The sequence below is a fragment of the Mobula hypostoma genome, chromosome 24, assembly GCF_963921235.1.
Source record: "Mobula hypostoma chromosome 24, sMobHyp1.1, whole genome shotgun sequence".
In the NCBI taxonomy this organism is placed as follows: domain Eukaryota; kingdom Metazoa; phylum Chordata; class Chondrichthyes; order Myliobatiformes; family Myliobatidae; genus Mobula; species Mobula hypostoma.
The window spans coordinates 42868208-42886753 of NC_086120.1; the positions used below are offsets into that span (position 1 = coordinate 42868208).

An 18546-nucleotide genomic window follows, 5' to 3' on the forward strand; every position below is an offset into this window, starting at 1 on the left:
AAGAGCTCTCCTGGTCATACCAATAGGCTTCACTACATGGAGTTCAGTGAAGCATAGGTGACTGGGCAATAGTTGCTGACTTTGCCCGTGATATCCAATTAAAAAAAATGCATAGTTACCCGGATTACCTTCAGAATACTTTGTTCAGATATGGCAATCTAAGATGCAAAGTGCAGCATTCCATGTCTTTTATTAGTCTCAATCTCAATTGAAGACTTGGCTTTGGTGTGACTTGCACAACAGTACACTTGTGATAAGGCTGGATATTTCCCTAGCGACTACAGTTGAAAGCATAGTGGGACAAATGCATGGCAAAAATGAATTAGTGTTTCCCCAGCATATATGGCAAATAAATTCTTCTCAGGCTTCCAGCCAGGTTTAGATATCAATTATAACTGCTGTTTCGATGACAAACTCTGCTACCTGCATGGCACTTTGTGCTTCTGATGCAACAGACAGGATTGGATACCAAGCTGTGTTCAGCTGCCAACCTTTTCTTCCTTAAATATTTATTGTTCACTTAAAAATCCATTTTAGGTTAAAAAGATAAACATGATAGCTAATTTCACATACACTTCATTCAGTAAACCTGCACATTATTGCAAATATGTAACAAACCAATCATGTGGCAGCAATTCAATGCATGAAAGCATGCAGACGTGGTCAAGAAATGCGATCAAAGTGACTTTGACCATGGAATGATTGTTGGTGCCAGATGGGGTTGTTTGAGTATCACATAAACTACTGATCTCCTGGGATTTTCAAGAGTCACTAGGGTTTACAAAAAATGATGCAAAAAAAAACAAAAAAAAAAACAAATCCAGTCAGCAGCAGTTTTGTGGGCAAAAACGTTTTGTTAATGAGAAGTCAGAGGAGAATGGCCGGACTGGTTGAAGCTGACAGGAAGGCAATAGAAGAGCACAAGAGGTACCTAATAAAGTGGCCACTGAATGTATATATAGCACTTAGAAAAATAACTAGATTATACACATTAACATTTTGTTGGTTAAGGATAAATACACTTCAAACTTTCACCGAAGAGCCTCAATTAACATTTCATTTGCAAGACAGTGTACCACTGATGGAGAAGCTCCAACCAATAGCAACTTGATTATAAAATTACATTGTGGGGCAGAAAGCAAAAAATAAACCTATGAAGACTAGCAACAAGGATGTTAAATTTTAGAAACAAGCACCACTTATCACTAAACCACCTTGCAGAAGCTACACAGAGCTATATTCTGTACTACATTCAATAGGTAAACTCAGAACTTAGTACAGCTGAGGAAAATTTAATTTATTCATTCAGAGAAAAATTCAAATACCCTTCGCAAAAACTAATGAGATCATTTTCATGGCGTCGCTACAACACAGAAACAGGCCCTTCAGCCCATCCAAACCATGTTACCCTGCTTAATCCCATAGACCTGCACCCAGATCAGTGCCCTTCCCCCATTCCCCTCCCATCTGCATATCTGTCCAAGTTTCTTTTAAAGCTTAAATTGAACATCCATCTTTTCCGCTGGCAAAACTACTCAAAATCATTCCCTCTGTATCTCGCCCAGAACGCCCACCAAACCTTTACTATTTTTGTCCGAAGATGAAATTAGTAACACAAGTCTTAAATTTTGTAATTTACAAGTGATATTTTGGAAAAAGTGTTCTATTTTTCCCTTCTGTTCCATGTTAATAAATTTAAAATAGGTCCAATAGACCACCACAGTCGACCCCTTCAAAATTAGTGAGTGCTAGCTTTTCCTGTCTTTCCTCATAACTAACTTTTTTGGCACTAGACACCAGTCCCACAACCTCTGTGTTGCTTCCAGAAGTTGAATGTTTTCCTTCTGTCTTATTAAAGGTTACTGAACAAACAGCTTCCTGATTTCCTGGTCTGAAATTATAGCCTGTATTTACTCTGGGATTTCTTCCTGAGCTCATAGTTTCAAAGGAAATTAATTTCCTCAGTGTTGGAATATGTACTTACTGGGCAAGAAAAAATGGTTTAATAAGAGTTAAGGTTCAATGTTCAAAGTAAATTTATTATCAACGTTCATGTATGTCACTATATACAACCCTGAGATTAATCCTCTTACAGGCAATCACAGTAAATACAAAAAACACAATAAAATCAATGAAAGACTGTACCCAACAGGATGGACAACAACCATTGTGCAAAGAAAGAGCGAATTTTGCAAATACAAAAAGAAAAATAAATAAATAAGCAATAAAATTTCAAGAACATGAGATGAAGAGGCCTTGAAAGTGAGTCCATAGCTTGTGGGAACAGTTCAGTGATGGGACAAGTGAAGTTATCCGCTCTGGTTCAGCAGCCTGATGGTTGAGAGGTAATAACAGTTCCTGAACCTGGTGGTGCAGGTCCCAAGGCTCTTGTACTTACTTGCTAATGGCAGCATCAAGAAGAGAGCACGGTGGGGGTCCTTGATTGTGGATGCTGCATCCCTGTGACAGTGATCCATGTAGATGTGCTCAATGTGGGAAGGGCTTTACCTGTGATAGACTGGACTGTATCCACAACTTTTCGTAGGGTTTTCCATACAAGAGCATTGGTGTTTCCATAACAGGATGTGATGCAACCAATTATACTCTCCACCGCACATCTATAGGAGTTTTTCAAAATTTTAGATGACATGCCGAATCTTCATAAACTTCTGAGAAAGTAGAGGTACTACCATGCCTTCTTTGTAATGCCACTTACGTGCTGGACCCAGGACAGATCCTCTGAAATGATAACACTGAGGAATTTAAGGTTGCTGACCCTCTCCGTCTCCGATCCCCTAATGAGGATTGGCTCAGGGACCTCTGGTTTCCTCTTTTTTAGGTCAATAATTAGCTCTTTGGTTTTACTGACATTGAGTGGAGGTTGTTGTTGTGGCACCACTCAGCCAGATTTTTAATCTCCCTCCTTCATTACCGCCTTTGATTTAGCAGTAGTGTCATCGCCAAACTTAAATATGACACTGGATCTGTGCTTGATCTCACAGTCATAAGTATAAAACAAGCAGAACAGCAGACTAAGTATACAGCTTTGTGATGCACCTGTGCCGAGGGAGATTGCACAAGAGATTGTTGTTGCCAATCTGAACTGACTGGTGTCTCCAAGTGAGGAAATTGAGAATTCAGTTGCACAAGAAGGTATTGAGGCCTAGGACTTGATGCTTTTTGACTAGTTTGGGGGCTGTGATAGTATTGAATGTCGAGTTGTAGTCATGAAAGAGTATCCTGATATATGCATCTTTGCTGTCCAGATGTTCCAGGATTGAATGAAGAGCCAATGAAATGGCATGTGCTGTTGACCTTCTCAGGCAGATGCTGATTTGGCCTCCCAAAGGACTTCATCACAGTGGATGCTATTGGATGATTGTTTACCACATTCTTTTTAGACACCAGTATAATTGAAACTTGCTTGAAATGGATGGGTAGCTCAGGCTGCCAAAGTGAGAGGTTAAGGATATCAGTGAACACTCCAGCCTGTTGATCAGCACAGGTCTTCAGTACTTGGCCAGACACCCTGCCTGCACCAGATGCTAGATATCAGTGCAGAGTTAAGACGCCCTGGAGGATAGTGCCCGTGATGGAGCTGACTAAGTTCACAACTATCTACAGCTTCTTTTGATCCCGTGCAGCAGCCACACCCTTCCCTCCAACCGTACCAGACAGTGATGCTACCAGTTAGAATGCTCTCCACTGTACATCTGCAGAAATTTGTGAGCGTCTTTGGTGACATATCAAATCTCCTCAAACTCCTAATGAAATATAGCTGCTGTCATGCCTTCTTTGTAGCTGCAGCGATATTCAAAGCAAAACAGAAAACAAACTAGGAATTCAGCGGTAGAGCAGGTTCTGTCAGGGGAAAAGAAATTCAGCCCTCAATCTGCTTTACATCTGAGATGTCCTAAGGTGCAGCTTAGAGGTACCTCGCTGGAGCTGGTAGAAATCATTTGTCTGTTTTTTCATGCTCTCATGTCTCAAATGGGAGTTCGAAGGAGGAGGAGGACATAGCAGAGGAGAGAAGCCAGGAGAAGACAAAATAACTGAATTTGGTCTCACCTCATCCATTATGTACCGGCAGTCTTGCAGTCATCACCTGCCGTGCATAAATACTCTGCAAGATGCACGATGCATCTCATCAGTCCTTAGCTTAATAGATACCATCTAAATGCATTTCTAATGGTTCCTCGTGCCTCCTTACATACAGTGTACATAAGCAATTATTACAAAAAACTTTGCACAATGATCAACTAATTTTTGTATCCTGGCTCCTTTACTTCTTTCCCACTTTGCTTGAGTCCTGATTAAAAAATATTGTTTGCCTTGATATGGTTCACTTAGGAGCAGCAGAATATATTGCGTGACATGTGGTGAGAAGCCTGGATGAGAAAATCAGCAAGTATAAAATAACTAACGTTTATTGAAGCCTAACTACACAGAAGAAATCTACAGATCAGTTCAGCTGGCTAAACAAAAGGTTTTAGGATGCTGACTTGCTCATATCTGGCTCTAATGAAAATTTTAAAAGCTTTTTTTTAATATTGTGGCATTACTTGGAATCACCTGTAGCAGGTATTTTGAGCAGCCATGTTGACTGTAAACTTTGTGTATTGCTTCAAGTCACAATATTAATTCTCATTTCTAATTCCAATCAAATTGTAGGCATTCAACCAGAACGTTACATTCCCTTCAAAGTTACCATTTGTAATCAGACCTCAGTTCCCCTGATAAGGATTCACTTTTTCATTAAAAAAACAGTTACAAATTTATAAAGTATTTCCAGTGATTTTGATGAGAACATTTGCTGCAACATGAAATAAAATTCTTTATTAATATAGTTCTCAGTAAAGTTATTGAGGTCAAGGAAACTTTGGGAAATTGGAAAGGCAATCATTTATATTTAGAGACCCAGAAATAGTTTAGATATGCAACTCCCCAGCAGTTCCAAGGAGTAAATTCAGTCCACTCCTGCCCAACTCACAGGGAAATCTTAGCCACAAAAGTCAAAGGAATCACAGTATGGCAGAGAAACTACATAGCTGAAGTAGTGTTTAGCTTACTTGTCACTCTGTACTGCACTGGTCACCTTGTTAAGGGAAGACGACACTTACATTGGAGATAGCTCAGAGACAGTTTGCTATTAATCCAAAAGATTTAGGTACATAGGACCCACAGCGACTTGGAAGATGGGACTCAAAACTGGCTTGGGCAGAGGAGGCAGATGGTATTGGTGGAGAGATGTTATTCTGACTAGAGGTCTGGTATAGCTGGTGTTCTGCAGGGATCAACGTGAGGTTTTCACTTTGAGAGGTCAAATGCAAAAGCACACAGTGACTGTCAGGGCTGACAGATGAGATTGGTTTAAATTAGCATCACAGTCGGCACATTCATAAGACCATAAGATATAGGAGCAAAATTAGGCCATTTGGCCCATTGAGTCTGCACCGCCATTTGATCATGGCCAATTGACCTGGCCTCTATGACCTCCTTCTGTGGTAACAAATTCCACAGATTCACCACCCTCCAGCTAGGAAAATTCCTCATCTGTTCTTCAGGGACATCCTTTCATTCTGAGGCTGGGCCCTGTAGTCCTACACTCGCTCACTATTGGAAACATCCTCTGCATGCCCATTCAATCCAGTCCTTTCAATATTCGATAGGTTTCAATGAGAATTACCTCAGCTATTCTTTTAACGGGCTGAAGGGCCTATTCCTCTTGTACGTTCTATTACAGAAAAGATTATAAAACTTCATAAAAGTATGACGGGCAAAGATAGTCAGAATCTTTTTCCCAGGTATGCGAGTCTAGAACCAGGAGACACAGAATAGTAAGGGCACTGAATGGGGTAAATTGAGATGAGATCTGAGGACTACGTTTTTACACAGAGGCCCGCGAATATTTAGAATAAGCTGCCAGAGGAACTGATGGTAGCAGATACAACTACTATGTTTAAAAAATATTTGGACAGGTACTTGGATAGAAAAGGAGTGGAGGGATACAGGCCTAATGCAGGGTGGCACGCTAACAAAGTGGTTACGGTAACTATTACAGCACTAGCGACCTAGGTTCAATTCTGTAGTAGTCTGCAAGGAGTTCCCCCGTGACCTCCCACTTTCTAAATATGTATGGGTTAGTAGGTTAATTGGTAACATGGTAATTGGGCGCCGCAGGCCTGTGCTTTATTTCAAAATGGGAATAGTGTAGATAAGTACTGAGGATGGCAGGGATGAGAGTGGCCAGAAACATTTTGGCATGATTCTGTGGAAAAGGAATGAAATGGCAGAACAGATTGCCTTGATGGTTAAAAGATCTATTTGGTGTGGTACTAAGCCAAACAGAGCAAATGATAAATCCCTGGCTTATCCTAAGCTGCAGAAGGGGAAAAGCAAATTCAGCTTGAGCTCCCAATCAAACTTTTTTTTGTGCTTTGAAAAACAAACCCATGGATGTGATTGGTATTAATGCTAATGGAATCAAATTATGCTGAAGGGTTTGCCTTCAAATGAGGGGAAACGGTTGGGAAGTGGGGTGAGGGGTGGGAGATAAATAGCCACAAGAGATGGGGATGGGGAAGAGGGAGGTGGCGGGAAAGATTAGGCATTTGTATTAATGGCTGGATACATGCCAGTAACAATAACTGTATCCTAGCACAAAGTTTGCTCTTCAAGAGAAATTAATAAGGATAAGAAATAACAGAGTACTATGTGGCTGAACTGAACAGTTTCAGTCCTGTGGTGTATATGACAGCTGTAAGGGCCGTTTCTTGGCCAATACAAATAGTATTACTGAAGCCCTGCCCTTATCCAGTGCTGAGGCGTGCTCTGTCTTCAAGTAATGTCATTTATTACAGTATCACGTTTCCTTCAACAGATTTTTACCTCAAAGATCAAACAATCTAACCCCTAATTTAAATTAGTTTAAATTTCACCAACAAGCCATTCATAACCATTACAGTTCTTTTTTCCTCCCCAGCTGCTGACTTTGTCACATGATGTCAAACTAAACCACACATCTGTTAACATGAAAGCATCTTTGCAATGTCAGCTCTTCACTTCTTTCTTGAAGGCAGTGTATTTTCCTAGCACGTGATGCAGTAACTACCAGTTGCCTTGAGTACTTCCTTGCAATCAGTAGCTTCACGGTTGAGGTTGGGCAGTTGCGGGCAGTGAACAGATTAGCACAATCCTGACTGCAACAACAAAAGCAGGAAAGGCACCAAATGGATCTTTCCAAACAAGGAATTAAGGGAAGCAAGGGTGGACGGTGGACGCCGGACTGCTGGAGTAGTAGTGGGAAACAAAAACAGTGAAAGAACTAAATAAGTATATTGCATCAATCTTCACCAAAGAAGATGCCAGCAACATGCTAAAAATTGAAGTGTGTCAGGGGTGTAACCAATATTACTTAGGAGAAAGTGTTTGAGAAGTTGAAAGGTCTGAAGTTATGAAACAGGCATGCAATGCTTGCATTTATTTTGAGAGGACTAGTATATAAAAGCAAGGATGTAATGCTGAGGCTTTATACAGTATTTTATGAGCAGGTTTAGGCTCCTTATCCAAGAAAGGATGTGCTGGCAATTGGAGAGGATCCAAAGGAGGTTTACAAAATTGACCCTGGAGATGAAAGGACTAACGTGCATGAGGTGTTGTTGATGGCTCTGGTCCTTACTTGCTGACGTTTAGAAGGATGAGGGGGAATTTATTTGAAACCTGCTGAATACTGAAAGGCCTGGGTGTAGTGGATGTGGTGAGGGTGTTTCCAGTAGTCTAGGACCAGACAGTACAGTCTCAGAAAAAAAAAGTCCCTTCAGAACAGAGATGAAGAGGAATTTCTTTGGCCATAGGGCAGTGAATCTGTGGGATTCATTGTAACAGTCAGCAGTGGAGGCCAAGTCATTGGGTATATTTAAGATGGAGGGTGACAGGCTCTTGATTAGTAGGTGTGTCAAAGGTTAAGGGGAGAAGGCAAGAGAATGCACTTGAAAGGGAATAATAAGTCAGCCATGACGGAGTGGTGGAGCAGACTCAAGTGTCTGAATAGCCTAATTTTGCTTCTCTCATATGCTTTGTCTTTGCATGGAAAAGTAGACTTTGCCATGGCCTCTTAAAAGCACAAAAAAGCAACTTTTACAAGGGTTTGGTTCAGGCTATGGACTAATTTTGGGCTGGGAGCTGGGGGCTAGTAACTAACACGTTTTCCTCACCAAGTCTACTTCAGGATTTCTAGTGTGGAAGAAATACCTTTTGGAAGTCGGAGGAGAGGTGACACTAAAATTTAAGAAAAATACTGGTACATTTGGAATACCCATCATCAATATTTCAACATCGTCCTTAACAAAGAACATGCAATATGCTTTCTACTTGAAATTTTGCTAAGATCAGTTAAGATGCATCAGGAAAAGAGAGGCTGCACAGACCTGCGATATTCTACCACTGTCTTCACTTATTTGTGCAAGAACAATCAGTCCCAGAAGAGGAAATCCACTTTGAGAATACAAAAGCCAAAAATCATACAGACCAACAGGCCATTCCCCAGATTTTACCATTTCCCACGGAAGCAAAGGTTTCTCAGTTTCAAGCTCTGCTGAGGAATTTTTGGCCTGAAATGTTAACTCCATTTTCTTTTCACAGATTCTGCACGACTCACAGAGTGTTTCCAGCATTTTCTATTTTTATTTGTTCTCATTTTTAACATACAAGTGTCATGGCAACAAGACTTTCTGGTTCAGTACAGGATTACCAGACGAGCAGATGTCAAAATAGAAAAACAGGGCCTCTGTGATTATAACAGTAACCTTCCCCTGATTATTTATACCCATTTGTACAGCCCTAATCCATGCTTGTTAAACTTAACCTTTTGTTCATAACAGCTGATTAAAGTGTCAAAATACTTCTTTATTTCACATGGAATGTTTAACTAATCAATTTAAGATTGACTTGTTCCTGTTCCTTTAGTCAAGAATCATTGATGAGCAAGTGTTTACATTTGCAAATTAGGTCACCCAAATCACAAAAAGGCAGAAGATGCTTGAGAGGGAAAATATTCCTATCAGTCAAAAAACACAAGTGATTATGTGGATGCTGGAAATCTTGAGCAACGCACACAAGGTACTGGAGGAACGCAGCAAGTCAGACAGTATCTACGGAAAGAAATGGACAGTCTGCGTTTCAGGTCAGGTGCCACAGCAATACTTCACAGGAGATCAGGAGAAATACTGACTGCTCAATTCCCTCCACAGAAGTCTTTCTCAACATTTTGGACCAAGACCTTTCATTGGGGCTGGGAAGATCCCTTCAGCCAGTCCTGATGAAAGGTCTTGGTGCAAAACATCATCTGTTTATCCTCTCCACGGATACTGCTTCCTATCAATATTTTTAAAATAAAAATTGGAACTGGAGCCTCCTTTAGGCTGAAGAGAACAAACACGAATTGTGTGAGCACAGTGGTTCATTTTGCAAGACTGACCGACCGTCCTGTTGCTCTCACATCCATCATCATGAAATGTTTCGAGAGACTCGTCATGAGGCACATAAAGACCCTACTGCTCCTCTCACTGAACCCCCCCCTGCAGTTCGCGTATCATCCCAACCACTCAACAGATACCACCCTTCACCTGGCCCTTATCCACCTGGACAAAAAAGACACATACGTTCAAATGCTGTTCAAAGACTTCAGTTCAGCATTCAACACTATCATTCCTCAGCACCTGATTGGAAAGCTGAAATTGTGGGCCTGAACACCTCCCTTTGCAACTGGATCCTAGACTTCCTGACTGGGAGACCTCAGTCAGTCCGGATCGGGAGCAGCATCTCCAACACCATCACACTGAGCACGGGGGACCCCAGGGCTGTGTGCTCAGTCCACTGCTGTTCACTCTGCTGACCCACAACTATGCTGCAACACACAGCTCAAACCACATCATCAAGTTCGCCGATGACACGACCGTGGTGGGTCTCATCAGCAAGAACGATGAGTCAGCATACAGAGAGGAGGTGCAGCGGCTAACAGGTTGGTGCAGAGCCAACAACCTGTCTCTGAATGTGAACAAAACAAAAGAGATGGTTGTTGACTTCAGGAGAGCACGGAGCGACCACTCTCCACTGAACATTGACAGCTCCTCCATTGAGATCGTTAAGAGCACCAAATTTCTTGGTGCTCACCTGGCGGAGAATCTCACCTGGTCCCTCAACACCTGCTCCGTAGCCAAGAAAGCCCAGCAGCATCTCTACTTTCTGCGAAGGCTGAGAAACGTCCATCTCCCACTCCCCATCCTCACCACGTTCTACAGAGGATATATCAAGAGCATCCTGAGCAGCTGCATCGCTGCCTGGTTCGGGAATTGCACTGTGCAGGTCTGTAGTCTGGTGCAGTTTTTAGTCGAGTGTAGCCTTGTGCTGTCTCACATAGTCTAGTGTAGTTTTGTGTTGTTTCCTGTAGCACCTGGAGGAATATTGTTTCGTTTTTACTGTGAACTGTACCAGCAGCTTATGGTCGAAATGACAATAAACTTGACTTGACTTGACTGTGCTTCCAGATCCCACATTTTAATTTTTCATTCCACCCCCACTCTGACCTTCTTCATTTATGGGCTTTGTATGGTATTTCAACAAAGCACAATGAAACTTCAAGAAACTGTACTGAAACTTCAAGGAATTGCATCCCATCTTCCAGCTTGACAAATTATACATTCAAGAGTCCAACATTTCAGATAACCAGCTTTCATCAGAACCAATTGTTTGAACTTCAATTGGAATGTTAAATCATGGTTGAAAGATCTGCATTAATTACTCATAAAATGTGATCTGATCTTCATCTAAGTTACAATAATAAGTAAACACAATCTGCCTAACTGAGAACAAACAATTCTACTTCTTCTCGTCAATACCGAGTACACCATTTAATCAATCACAGTCTAATAAAGAAGATCTAGTGCTTTCCCGGCATATAGGAACAAAGGTGATGAACTGAGAGCTTGGATAAATACATGGAATTATGGTGTAGTGGCCATTACAGAGACTTGGCTGGCACCAGGGCAGGAATGGATTCTCAATATTCCTGGATTTCAGTGCTTTAAAAGGGATAGAGAGGAGGGAGAAGGGGAGGAAGGGTGGCATTACTGGCCAGGGATACTATTACAGCTACAGAAAGGGTGGGTAATGTAGCAGGATCCTCTTTTGAGTCAGTATGGGTGGAAGTCAGGAACAGGAAGGGAGCAGTTACTCTATTGGGAGTATTCTATAGGCCCCCTGGTAGCAGCAGGGATACCGAAGAACAGATTGGGAGGCAGATTTTGGAAAGGTGCAAAAATAACAGGGTTGTTATCATGGGTGACTTTAACTTCTCTAATATTGATTGGCACCTGATTAGTTCCAATGGTTTAGACCAGGAAGAGTTTGTTAAGTGTGTCTAGGACAGACTCCTGTCACAGTATGTTGACAGGCTGACTAGGGGGAATACCATACTAGATCTAGTATTAGGTAACGAACCAGGTCAGATCACAGATCTCTCAGTGGGTGAGCATCTGGAGGACAGTGACCACCGCTCCCTGGCCTTTAGCATTATCATGGAAAAGGATAGAATCAGAGAGGACAGGAAAATTTTTTAATTGGGGAAGGGCAAATTATGAGGCAATAAGGCTAGAACTTGCAGGTGTGAATTGGGATGATGTTTTTGCAGGGAAATGTACTATGGACATGTGGTCGATGTTTAGAGATCTCTTGCAGGATGTTAGGGATAAATTTGTCCCAGTGAGGAAGAATGGCAGGGTGAAGGAACCATGGGTGACAAGTGAGGTGGAAAATCTAGTCAGGTGGAAGAAAGCAGCATACATGAGGTTTAGGAAGCAAGGATCAGATGGGTCTATCGAGGAATATAGGGTAGCAAGAAAGGAGCTTAAGAAGGGGCTGAGGGGAGCAAGAAGGGGGCATGAGAAGGCCTTGGAGAGTAGAGTAAAGGAAAACCCCAAAGCACTCTTCAATTATGTGAAGAACAAAAGGATGACAGAAGTGAAGGTAGGACCGATTAGAGATAAAGGTGGGAAGATGTGCCTGGAGGCTGTGGAAGTGAGCGAGGTCCTCAGTGAATACTTCTCTTCGGTATTCACCAATGAGAGGGAACTTGATGATGGTGAGGACGATATGAGTGAGGTTGATGTTCTGGAGCATGTTGATATTAAGGGAGAGGTGGTGTTGGAGTTGTTAAAATACATTAGGACGGATAAGTCCCCTGGGCCTGACGGAATATTCCCCAGGCTGCTCCACGAGGTGAGGGAAGAGATTGCTGAGCCTCTGGCTAGGATCTCTATGTCCTCGTTGTCCACGGGAATGGTACCGGAGGATTGGAGGGAGGCAAATGTTGTCCCTTTGTTCAAAAAAGGTAGTAGGGATAGTCCGGGTAATTATAGACCAGTGAGCCTTACGTCTGTGGTGGGAAAGCTGTTGGAAAAGATTCTTTAGAGATAGGATCTGCAGGCATTTAGAGAATCATGGTCTGATCAGGGACAGTCAGCATTGCTTTGTGAAGGGCAGATCGTGTCTAACAAGCCTGATAGAGTTCTTTGAGGTGGTGATCAGGCATATAGATGAGGATAGTGCAGTGGATGTGATCTACATGGATTTTAGTAAGGCATTTGACAAGGTTCCATGTGGTAGGCTTATTCAGAAAGTCAGAAGGCATGGGATCCAGGGAAGTTTGGCCAGGTGGATTCAGAATTGGCTTGCCTGCAGAAAGCAGAGGGTCGTGGTGGAAGGAGTACATTCAGATTGGAGGATGGATCGGTTCTGGGACCTCTACTTTTTACGATTTTTATTAACGACCTGGATGTTGGGGTAGAAGGGTGGGTTGGCAAGTTTGCAGACGACACAAAGGTGGGTGGTGTTGTGGATAGTGTAGAGGATCGTCGAAGATTGCAGAGAGATATTGACAGGATGCAGAAGTGGGCTGAGAAGTTAAGAAAGCTTATGGGGTGTTAGCTTTCATAAGTCGAGGGACAGAGTTTAAGAGTTGCGAGGTAATGATGCAGCTCTATAAAACTCTGGTTAGGCCACACTTGGAGTACTGTGTCCAGTTCTGGTCGCCTCACTATAGGAATGATGTGGAAGCATTGGAAAGGGTACAGAGGAGATTTACCAGGATGCTGCCTGGTTTAGAGAATATGGATTATGATCAGAGATTAAGGGAGCTAGGGCTTTACTCTTTGAAGAGAAGGAGGATGAGAGGAGACATGATAGAGGTATACAAGATATTAAGAGGAATAGATAGAGTGGACAGCCAGCGCCTCTTCGCCAGGGCACCACTGCTCAATACAAGAGGACATGGCTTTAAGGTAAGGGGTGGGAAGTTCAAGGGGGGTATTAGAGGAAGGTTTTTTTACTCAGAGTGGTTGGTGCGTGGAATGCACTGCCTGAGTCAGTGGTGGAGGCAGATACACTCGTGTGAAACTTAAGAGACTACTGGACAGGTATATGGAGGAATTTAAGGTGGGGGGTTATATGGGAGGCAGGGTTTCAGGGTCAGCACAACATTGTGGGCTGAAGGGCCTGTACTGTGCTGTACTATTCTATGTTCTATGCTCTATATGACAAATAAACTCTTCTTGGGCTTCAAGCCGGGTAAAGGTATTAATTATAACTGATATTTCAATGACACACTCCGCCATCATCTTCAGGGATAATCATCACCTTTCTCTCTGAAGATGGCAGAGTTTGTCATCGAAATGTCGGTTCTAATCAATACCTGTAACCAGTTTGAAGCCCGACAAGAGTTTGTTAATCACAGTCTAGGTTCAAAAAAGTATGTGAACCTTAAGGTGTAATGCTTTCTACAAGAGCTATTTGGAGTCAGGTGATCCAATCAGTGAGATGGGATTTGAGGTGTGGGTTGTAGAGGAGCTCTGCCCTATATAAAAAAAATGACACAACAAAAGTCAGGTTACTGACAGAGAATGCTCTTAAAGAAAGATCTGTTTATGTGCATCATGCCTCGATCAAAACAACTTTCAGAGGTCCACAGAAGAACTGTAGGGATGCATGAAGCTGGAAAAAGCTGCAAGAGCATTTCTAAAGACCCGAGTGTTCATCAGTCCGGAGTAAGAGAAATTGTCTACAAATGGAAAAAATTCAGTACTGTTGTTACTCTCCCTGGGAGTGGGCATCCTGCAAATATCACACCAAGAGCACAATGCTGAAGAAGGTAAAAAAGAACCCAAGGATAACAGCGAAAGACTGCAGAAATCTTTAGAACTTGCTAAAGTCTCTGGTTCATGTGTACACTACAAGAAAAATACTGAAGAATGGTGTTTGTGGAAGGACACCACGGAGGAAACCACTCCTCTCCAAAAAAAAATTGCAGCATGTCAAGTTTATAAAAGACCACCTGGATGACCCACAGCGCTCTGGGACAATGTTCTGTGGATAGGTGAGTCAAAAGTTGAACTTTTCAGCAGAAATACATATCACTATGTTTGAGGAAAAAGGGCACTGCACACCAACACCAAAGTCTCATCCAACTGAAGCATGGTAGATGGAGCATCATGGTTTGGGGCTGCTTTGCTGCCTCAGGCCATGAACAGCTTGCAATCGTTAAAGGACAATAAATTCAAAATTGTATCAAAACATTCTACAGGAGAACGTCAGGGTAGCAGTATGGCACCTGAGGGTTGATAGAAGTTGGATGATGCAACAAGAAAATGATCTGAACACAGAAGTAAATCAACAACAAAATTTAAAAAAAAAAGAAAATACATGTTTTGGAATGGCCAAGTCAGAGTCCAGACCTTAACCTAATTGAGATACTGTGGCATGACCTGAAGGGGGCTGTTCATGAAAGGTATCCAGAAATATAGATGAACTGAAACAGTTTTATATGGAGGAATGGTCTAAAATTCCTCCTCGCTATTGTGCAAGTCTGAACAGGAACTACAGGAAACGTTTAGTGGAGGTGATTGCTGCTAAAGAAGGTTTAACCAGTTATTAAATACAAGGGTTCCAATACATTTTCCAGTCTGGACCATGAATGATTAAACAATATGTTCAATAAAGACACGAAAAGTACAATTGTTCTTAGTTCATTGAACCTGACACCATCGTCCCGTACTCATTCAGTTCTCCTTAATTCATTCCCATTTTTTCACTTCATTCTCAGAAATCAAACACATTTTCAATTACAATTTAAAAAAAAATTCTAATGAAAAGTTATCAACATGACCAGCAACCAATCCAGACATCATAAGCTTACAAGGAGGGGATTTCACTCAGATCCACTGCCCAAGTAGAAAAGGGCAGTGCCAGATCGCGGCAGCTTATGTGAGCTCTGGCCAGCAACCAATCAATGACTGATCAGCAAGAGCAAATTAAAGGAAGGCAAGGGCAAGCGCAGCGGCCACAGTCAGAGTAGACCATGTTTGAGTGACGTGGCTTCAGTCAGAGAAGGTAAAAAAAAGAAAAGCTCCAGGTAAAGCTCCCCCCCCCCCCCGCCGCCCGCCTTCCCTTCTTTACATTTGCTCAGTTAGGACAGCAGAGAAGCCAGGGAGAACTCCAGTGTCCCTGACAACAACTGTGAGAGTGCGTTCAACTGCAGCTTCTAACAATCCATGTTAAGGAGTTGGAGCTGGAAATGGATGAACTCCAGATCATTCAGGAGGCTGAAGGGGTGATATAGAGAGGTAGTAACACCTAAGGTGCAAGACACAGGAAACTGGGTAACAGTCAGGAAGGGGAAAGGCTTTAAGGAGCCAGTGCAGAGTACCCCTGTGGTCATCTCCCCAACAACAGATATACCACTTTGAATACTGCTGGAGGGGGGAGGGGCTGACCTAACAGAGGAAAGTCATAGTGGTCAAGTCTCTGGCACTGAGTCTGCCTCTGTGACTCATAAAGGAAGGGGAGAGGGAGGGAAAAAGGAGAAGAGGTATACTGTGGTGATAGGGGATTCATTAGTTAGAGGAACAGACAGGAGGTTCAGTGGGTGAATAAGAGATTCCAGGATGGTATGTTGCCCTCACCCTGTGCCAGGGTCCAGAATACCTCGGATCAAGTCCTCAGTATTCTAAAGTGGGGGGTGAAAAGCCAGAGGTCGTGGTCCATGTAGGTACCAATGACATGGGTAGGACGAGTGATGAGGTTCTGCATAGAGAGTTCAGGAGTTAGGAGCAGGATCTCCAGGGTTGTGATCTCCGGATTGCTACCTGTGCCATGGACTATTGAGTACAGAACTAGGAAGATAATGCAGTCTAACACGTGGCTAAGGAGTTGTAGGAGGGAAGCCGTAAGATTTTTTGGATTATTAGGGTCTCTTCCAGGGAAGATGGGACCTGTACAAAAGCAACACACATCAAAGTTGCTGGTGAACGCAGCAGGCCAGGCAGCATCTGTAGGAAGAGGTGCAGTCGACGTTTCAGGCCGAGATCCTTCGTCAGGACTAACTGAAGGAAGAGTGAGTAAGGGATTTGAAAGTTGGAGGGGGAGATCCAAAATGATAGGAGAAGACAGGAGGGGGAGGGATAGAGCCAAGAGCTGGACAGGTGATAGGCAAAAGGGGATACGAGAGGATCATGGGACAGGAGGTCCGGGAAGAAAGACAAGGGGGGGGGACCCAGAAGATGGGCAAGAGGTACATTCAGAGGGACAGAGGGAGAAAAAGGAGAGTGAGAGAAAGAATGTGTGCATAAAATAAGTAACAGATGGGGTACGAGGGGGAGGTGGGGCCTTAGCAGAAGTTAGAGAAGTCGATGTTCATGCCATCAGGTTGGAGGCTACCCAGACGGAATATAAGGTGTTGTTCCTCCAACCTGAGTGTGGCTTCATCTTTACAGTAGAGGAGGCCGTGGATAGACATGTCAGAATGGGAATGGGATGTGGAATTAAAATGTGTGGCCACTGGGAGATCCTGCTTTCTCTGGCGGACAGAGCGTAGATGTTCAGCAAAGCGGTCTCCCAGTCTGTGTCGGGTCTCACCAATATATAAAAGGCCACATCGGGAGCACCGGACGCAGTATATCACCCCAGTCGACTCACAGGTGAAGTGTTGCCTCACCTGGAAGGACTGTTTGGGGCCCTGAATGGTGGTAAGGGAGGAAGTATAAGGGCATGTGTAGCACTTGTTCCGCTTACGCGGATAAGTGCCAGGAGGGAGATCAGTGGGGAGGGATGGGAGGGACGAATGGACAAGGGAGTTGCGTAGGGAGCGATCCCTGCGGAATGCGGGGGGGGGGGGAGGGAAAGATGTGCTTAGTGGTGGGATCCCGTTGGAGGTGGCGGAAGTTACGGAGAATAATATGTTGGACCCAGAGGCTGGTGGGGTGGTAGTTGAGGACCAGGGGAACCCTATTCCTAGTGGGGTGGCGGGAGGATGGAGTGAGAGCAGATGTACGTGAAATGGGGGAGATGCGTTTAAGAGCAGAGTTGATAGTGGAGGAAGGGAAGCCCCTTTCTTTAAAGGAAGAAAGACATCTCCCTCGTCCTAGAATGAAAAGCCTCATCCTGAGAGCAGATGCGGCGGAGACGGAGGAATTGCGAGAAGGGGATGGCGTTTTTGCAAGAGACAGGGTGAGAAGAGGAATAGTCCAGATAGCTGTGAGAGTCAGTAGGCTTATAGTAGACATCAGTGGATAAGCTGTCTCCAGAGAGAGATACAGAAAAATCTAGAAAGGGGAGGGAGGTGTTGGAAATGGACCAGGTAAACTTGAGGGCAGGGTGAAAGTTGGAGGCAAAGTTAATAAAGTCAACGAGTTCTGCATGCGTGCAGGAAGCAGCGCCAATGCAGTCGTCGATGTAGCGAAGGAAAAGTGGGGGACAGATACCATAATAGGAATATACCTGTACAAAAGGGCCAGTTTGTAGCTGCACCGGAGGTGGGCTAATATCCTGGTGGGAAGGTTTGTTAACATTGAACGGTGGGGTTTAGACTAGAGTTGCAGGGGGATGGAAATCAGAGTGTCAGAACAGTTACTGGAGATGTTGTAGAGACAGATGTTGGGAAGACCTAACCAAAGTCAGGAATCAAAGGGTGGAGCATGATGTGACTAGTGCCCTGAGCTGTGTGGATTTCAATGCAAGTAGTAGCAAGAATGTAGGAAAGGCGGATGAGCTCAGGGCATGGACCAACACCTGAAAGCATGACGTTGTAGCCACTAGTGAGACTTGGTTGCAGGAGGGGCAGGACTGGCAGCTCAATATTCCAGGGTTCCGTTTTTTTGGATGTGACAGAGCAGGAAGGATTAAAGGAGGGGTGGCTTTACTAGGCAGGAAAAATGTCACCTAAGTGCGCCATCAGGGCAGACTGGATAACTCGACTAGTGAGGTGTTATTGGTGGAACTGTGAAAATAAGAAAGTTACGACCTCGTTAATGAGGCTATATTACAAACCACCCAACAGTCAAAGGGATTTAGAGGAACAATTTTGTAAAGAGGTATGAAACATAAGGTTGTTATAGTAGGTGATTTTATCTTTCCACATACTGACTGGGAATCCCATACTGTAAAAGGACTAGATGGGATAGTGTTTGTTAAATGTAGTCAGGAACGCTTTCTTCATCAGTA

General features: G+C 43.4%; 1 protein-coding gene across 1 annotated transcript in view; it reads right to left on the bottom strand.

Annotated features, from left to right (window-relative positions):
* LOC134337541 (alpha/beta hydrolase domain-containing protein 17B-like) overlaps positions 1-18546 on the bottom strand; it is an 85595-nt gene that overhangs the window by 14066 nt on the left and 52983 nt on the right. The gene's annotated exons all lie outside the window — the stretch shown is intronic.